Here is a 7,276-nt window from a genome sequence, read left to right as displayed (position 1 = left end):
AGTCAGTGGACATAAACCTTGTTCACATTTGCTGGGGAGGAGAACGAAATCATGACATTTGTCATATATTCCTACTGATTTATTTCATGAATTTTTCTTCTTGTGGGGAAATTACGAACAAAAGTATTTTTCTCCTTACGTTATATATATATATATATATATATATATATGTGTGTGTGTGTGTGTGTGTGTGTGTGGTGGGTACCTGGCTAAGAAAAGTCCTCTTGCGCACTGAAGTAAAAATGTATGCTGTAATCCTACGAAAATATTGTATTGCTGGACATTTCTATAATGAAGCTGGTAGTTCTTGATGTAAATGAACATTATATTATTATTGACAACTACTAAAGAATCAGTGTTTGCGAAGTGATAATGCAAGCAACTGCCCAGAGTTCAGAAAGTAACTAATGAGGGGCAGTTGTAAAGCGATTGTTGTGTTACATTGACTAACGAGAACTCGCATGTTGACAGTCGTGCGCTGAGTTTTGACCCAAAGAATTTGGTAAGCAAATATATATTCACAATTTCCCGCGATAGATCAGAAATAAAGTGGGCTGAGAATATTCAGCACAAATAATCAAAGTGAGTGATTAACTGACACTAAATAACTGAGAAATACCAATCATCGGCCAGTAGCATGTGCATGTTTTAAACGACCCCTAAGATAGCCTGTTTTGGGGTCTTTTTGAGATGTGGAAAGGGCGGTATGGCCCATAGAATGGTAGTAGTACATTATTAAGGAGGAGGTTTAATGATAGGAGTATTGAAGAGTTTATTAAAAAAAAAAAGATGGAGCGGTAGAACTAAGCATGACTCCGCGACGGGTATTAGCCTACCTTGGGAATTTACTTTTTCTATAGCATTTTGGTTGCTTACCAAGAATTTACTGTTATTTTTTGTCGCTCGACTGAAGTTAACCTTTAATTATCTTCAGAACTGATTATATTTTTGCTATTGCATGCTCAGTGTTATAGGGGAACTTTTGGTAAGAAGTGGAGTTTCCTTCACCACAGGGTTTGAGGGGGGGGAACCCCCTTCTTAAGTAGCCCTATGGCTCCTTAATGTCTTTTGTAAGCTATTCTCAGAACCATTCCAAACAGTCCATGTGGAGTTAATACTTAGAAATACCTTTCCTGTACTTTTATTGTTGCTGATGAAGGAGGTGGTGTTGTTTGTTGTAGGTCAATTATTATTAACCTCATATCTACCCACCGCAGTTGGGGACCCTTTGTCAACGGGGGTTTTTGGTTGGGGGAGGTAGGCTAGTTGGGAGAAAGACTGGACTGCCATGTTGTTGTTACCTATGGAAGGGTTCCGCGCATGGGCAAGTCATTCGGGAACCATATGTTCAAGAAGTGATTGGCTAAGGAAACCTGTTATAAAAGGAACTATACTAACCTAACGTACCCTAACCTAACCTAACCTAGCAGGCTGTGCCCCAGACCCCCCCGGTGAAGGAAACTCTACTTTTTACCAAAAGCTGCTCTATAACACTGTGCATATGCGGTAGCATTCCAGGATGGCCAGCATACAAAAACATGTCAGTTCTGATGTTAACTACAGGTTAGTTACAGTTGACTGGTAAATTGTTTTAATAAGCAACCAAAATACTATAGGAAAAGTCAATTTCCAAGGTAATGCCCGATGTGGAGCAACCCCATAGTTCTACCCCTGGTAGGCTAATACTACTGCAGGAGAGCGCTTGTGCATTGTAATGTTGCTTGGGGGGTTAACCCCCCCTCCTACCAGTTCAGTGCATGGTGCCCTGGGATAACTTAGGTTAAGCGAAGGTTAAGATAGGATACGTCTGTATTTAAGCATCTTTAATTTGCTTATATGTAAGTATCTTTAATTTACTTATAAACAGAAGGAGGCCACAAGTGTGCAACTTTTCTGTGGTTTTACCAATGTCAGTTCAGGCTATTAGGCAAATTTACTTAACCTATCACTGACTTGACATTTACTTTTGTTTACTTTTTGTACTTTTATAATCTGTAAAAAATTTATAAAATGAACACAGTGTTTGTAATAGCCGATTGATGATTGGGTACAAAGTAAGAATAAATTTTAGATTACTGGCTGGTGTAAGTCCATATTAGAATTGTGTATTCTGTAATGTCTGTCTTTAGCCTAAGCAAAGTGGGAACAATCACAAACCTAGTATATAGGTTAAGTAAATTTGCCTAATAGCCTGAACTGAAATTGGTAAAACTGCAGAAGAATTGCATGCTTTTGGCTTATTAGGTAATGAAATTAAATTCAGTATAATGACAGTAATGGGAAAGTAGGTTGAACCCAAGTGAATAAAATTAACTTTAATATATCCTTTTGAGTCAAGGTACTGTGAAAGTTTTGTTACAGTGCCAGTTCAGTTCTTTTTCTCCTTTATCATCATCATCAGATTAGATGAGAATATACCAACAGAATATACAGATACAACATATTGACCAAAAATTGTTACAAGACTCAGATAGCCTACACTGAAGAGGTGTTATTCAAACAATTTGAGATGTAAAGACAGGAGAAGTTGCACATTGAGTGAGCCACTCGACATAATGCAAAGTGGGGTGTTCCATGGGGTAGATCCCTCTCCTGGTCAGGTCAAAGGCTGGTCCGCAAGATAGGTTAGGTTAAGGGAAGGTTGGGTTAGGGTGCATCCCTGTTTAAGTGATCTGTAATGTGTTGTAAGCAAATTAAAGATATTTAATCAAGGATGCATCCTAACTCAACCTTCCCTCAAACTAACCTATCTTGGGGCACCATGCCCTGACCTGGTCAGGAGGGACAGGTGGCCCCCCATGGAACACCCCCACCTAATACTGCACATGGCCAAATGTGTGTGCAACTATTCTGCAGTATTACCCAAAAATGTTTTTTAAACACCTCTTAATTGTATCTAGGTCTTGTAGCAATTTTCAGTACATATCTTTTACCGGTGTCATGGTAATGTATATTCTATCAAATCTGGAGATGGTAAGCAGAAAATTAACTAACACCGTAGTGACCCTGCACAGTACCTTGATACAAGGGATATCTCTCTCTCTCATCTCTCTCTCTCTCTTCTCTCTCTCTCTCTCTCTCTCTCTCTCTCTCTCTCTCATATTAATGTTAATTTTATTCACTTATGCTCAACTTCATTTTCTTATTAGTGTCATTATTTTAAAATTCACTTCATTGCCTAATCTAACTTTGTACCTTAGTTTATTAATATAGTACACTGTACTTTTGCAGTCATTGTCAATTATTTGGAATCTTTGTTAATAATTAATGATAAATACTAATCAAACATGTTTTTATCCCAGTGGGAGATCAATTCATTTGATCAGCTAAACATTGTTACTTCAGTGAAACCATTTAAAACCCTCTGTTTCAGTGAGGAGATTTATTAAATTATGGTAATGAATGACACTGAGCATGTAGTACAGGCAGTTCCCAGTTTACAAAGGGGGTTCCATTTTGACGCCACGTCATAAGCTGAAAATTGTCGTAACACAAAATATCATTGAAATTCGTAAGTAAACCTTACTTTTAATCCTTTGGGTGTCTTGAAAATTACATAACCTGCGTTTTTAGAGTTTTTCATAAAAAACCTCCAAATTTTGACCATTCTGCCATTTTGGAGGCATATTTCTTCCATCGAATCGCTTGCCAAGTGCACGGACAATGCAGTAAGCCCCAGAACATGTGTTGTAACAGCGGGTGGGCGCCCATTTTTGATGAATATATTTGAAGAGCGTCCTAAGCTCAGAACGTCATAAGCCGAGCCTGCCATAACCCAGAGACTGTCTGTATATATATTTATTTTCTTGAAGTGTCTGTGCATTATATTTGTTTATTCTAGTTGCAGAATTAAGATAGAATTGACAAATAGCATTACCGTACATGATTAACTCCATTTTAAGTTTCAGTCCCTTTTGGTGGATGATTGATATCTTATTGAACTCTAAGTATCTAAGAGTCTAGAGATGTAAATACACTTATCTCAGTGGTTTGGCCAGCTGTATCTCAAACTATGTTAAACTTAGCCCAATAAATTTCTAATTTGTTCTTCTCTGAATAAAGGAAAATATTCAATAATGAATAAAGCTGCAAGGCACAGTACAGGTTGACCACTAGTCCGGAACAAGCAGTAATCTGGCACAAATTTCGGCTAGGGTTATTTCTAATGTTTCGCACTAATTTTCAAATTTCCGGTTGCCTGCGCTAACTCGCACCTGGCCGTTTTTGGTGGCGCTGTGGACTGCATCGATAAACTGGAGGTGTTTTAAAGATGCATGCTTTGCTGTTCCATTTTTTAAGGCATTTATTATTGTCTTTGGATCTCATCGCTAATGTATATCGTATAGTCTAAATATCGGTAGTTAGCCTAGATTATACTTGTGCTTGTTCACATATTAACAGAAGACTGTACAAACATCAAGATAACCTTATTTTGATCTTTTTACCTGAATCTTTAAAAAGCTGCTTTACTACTGCATTGATCCAGCTAAAATATTCTCGTATTGCATTTGGAGTCCTAAATTGAATCAGATTTGTGTTTGGAATCGATAACTGGTGTTTATTTTGCCGCATTTAACTCAGTTTGCACGCTTTTTCTTGCTTCTTGTGTGTTAAATGAATATAGATACTTTATTTATTTGGGACAAGGATATTTTTCATCCCATATGGAGTGTTTTAGTCTAAATATAACTTAAATACGCCCTACATTGTGAAATTAATTTAGCTGTTTTTTCATTAATATATGACGTTCAGCGGAATCCCGCTGGCTTTTTGAAGCATGTTTGTTATTGTGTAAAATAAATCAAGATGCCGTTTCGCTATTTTCTCTTGATTTCATCATAAAATGAGCTTTCGTGTTTATCTTTTATCAGTGGAAAACATTAGTAATTTGTATTCTTTCATGCTCAGTAGTTTTAAAAAGTACATTCTCTCCAATTTTATTTACAGTCGAAGGCTTCATCCATGTTGCGATAAATGATAATTTATAGTCATTAGCAGCTTGAACATTGTTTTCTCAGCTTCAGCCACAAGCCCTGCAGCTGGGAAGTTACTGTAGCAGTATATTTCCTTGGCCGATCTTTTCTTTTATGAATAAGGGTATAGTGTAAAAATATATCAGTCCTTTGCAGTACTTAACGTCATTTGTAACATAACGACAGTAATTGTTTGACCGTGCGATGGTTGAAATTCAAACAAAACAGTTGTTATCCTTTTACGATTAGTAGCAAAACAACAGTTTCATTTGGTTGTTTATGGCTCTATTTTCATTGCAAAGAGTATAACATTACTGACAATACTTTTATCGTTTCTCTTTACTTTTTTAACTAACAGATGGAATAAAGAGATGGAGGAAAAGTTGGTTGGTCTCTATGTGCCTGATTCTCTCGCTAGGGCTTCCAGCCTTACGGTATCTAAAAATATTTCTAAATATTTTTACAGTGATTATTGCTAACCCCATCAAAACTCAAAATATCTCTTGTGTAGGAGGACCTGTATTTGATAATTGTCTTTTCTTTATTAACCAACTTGTACTGAAACAGCTATTTTAATTCTAAGATGAGGTGCTTAGCTACTGGGTTCGTGTTGATTCTAGCCTAATAAATGGACAATCCGTGCAAAATGGCTAATCCAGCAACCCTCCAGGTCCCAGTGACACCAAAGTGATGGTCAACCTGTATATATAAAATTGCTAAAAACCAATGGATGTTCTGTTTTAAACAGTCAAAGGTGGTGTAATCTTTTGTTTTTTCATAAAACCATAAAACCAAGTAAATTTATGAAGGACTTGAAATATGTACAGTATACAGTACTGTACTGTAATAGTAAATAAAGTTTGTACTTCATTTGGGTATTTTAATTCTTTCACTTTGTTACTTCACAGATTTTCAGAATCAAGAATGAAGGCAGAGGTAAAAAGAAAGAAGATTTCACCAAGTGTTACTCATTTGTCTGATGTCAACCATAAATCTCCTGGGAAGGTATTCAAAAAGAAACACAGACACCCTGGCTTTAGTTCAAACCAAGTCTCCAAAATGAAATCAGTGACCCAAAGTGATTCAGATGAAAAGCCAAAGAAAAAGAAAAAAAGTAAAATTAAGAAAAAATACCTCAATTAAAACATTTTGGCAATGAAAGTATGTCTGAGGGGAAAATGTTTACTGAAAATTCTGATCCGACCGAGGGAGAAGAAATGTCAGACTTGGAAGAAGTTGAATTATCTGGTGTATTGAAAAGTAGTAGTGGAAAGAAAGAAGGATTTGGTAATAGAAGTAGAAAATTTGCGAGTGAAACTCAAGATGAAAGGACCATTTTTGTAGGGAATGTTGGTTTGAATATTGGGAAACGTAAATTAGTCAGTTTTTTCTCCAAGTATGGAAAGGTAAGAACTGAGAATGTTTTAGGAAACCAAGTGCATCACATTATTCCAGTTTTCTTGTTCCTTGTAGGTTGACCAAAATGGCCATCTGATCCCATTTTTCTTAAGAGGTAAACTTAGCACATTACAGTATTTGATTCAGCCAGGTGAAAGTAACTTTCCTTGGGAAGTTTTTTTTTTTTTTTTTTTTTTTACATCACCCAACCTTTGTGACCTCAGAATTTCTTAAGCTCTGTTAGGTGCCTGCTCAAGTGTTCTTTTTCTGCTACCTCAACAAAAAAATGGAAGGTGAAGGTTTTCCAATGCCTGTGTTCATGTTTTGACTTATCTTGTAAATATTTTAATGGATTTTTATGAATTTGAGTAATCACATCCACTGTGTAAGTTACTAGGCTGATTGATTTTTGGGCAACAATGAGGTGTTCTGCAGTCATTGACCATTGGAAGAGATGTGGTGCTAACAAAAAAATGACTCATTATTGTAGAACATCTAGTTTCATCTTATTGTTATAGAACATCAAGCATTACTTGCAGTCTACTGTTGAAATTAGCAAGCCTTTTGAAACCAGTTGTAACAATGCCAATATTGTCATTGAACAAGAATTCAGGATTTAATCAAACTGCTGATTAGTCAAGTTAAAGCTACTCCAACAGAGTGTTCTTATGATCTTAATTTTTAGTACCATTTTTAAACTTTTAATGACCAACTTTTTATTAGATACAGAAGATGTTAGTTTAGTCTTAATGTGGCTTTGGTAGCCATGAGACAGATAAGTCTTTTTACTACAACAAATTGACATTGCTTGCAATTGGTGTGTGTGTGGTAAAACCTTTAAAACATTATCATCATTCAAAATTATCAGTTCACTATTATTATTATTATTATTACATATTATTATT

At 36.0% G+C, this 7,276-nt stretch overlaps 1 long non-coding RNA gene across 1 annotated transcript; it reads left to right on the top strand.

Annotated features, from left to right (window-relative positions):
• Positions 1–201: 201 nt before the first annotated feature.
• Positions 202–6,067, top strand: LOC136847276 (uncharacterized). The gene is made up of 2 exons (XR_010855689.1): positions 202–502; positions 5,882–6,067. It is a non-coding gene; the product is annotated as an uncharacterized lncRNA (long non-coding RNA).
• Positions 6,068–7,276: the final 1,209 nt, after the last annotated feature.

Source organism: Macrobrachium rosenbergii, chromosome 2, assembly GCF_040412425.1.
Source record: "Macrobrachium rosenbergii isolate ZJJX-2024 chromosome 2, ASM4041242v1, whole genome shotgun sequence".
In the NCBI taxonomy this organism is placed as follows: Eukaryota; Metazoa; Arthropoda; class Malacostraca; order Decapoda; family Palaemonidae; genus Macrobrachium; species Macrobrachium rosenbergii.
The sequence above is the reverse complement of the archived record's forward strand: the minus strand, read 5'-3'. Positions and strand labels throughout refer to the sequence as shown.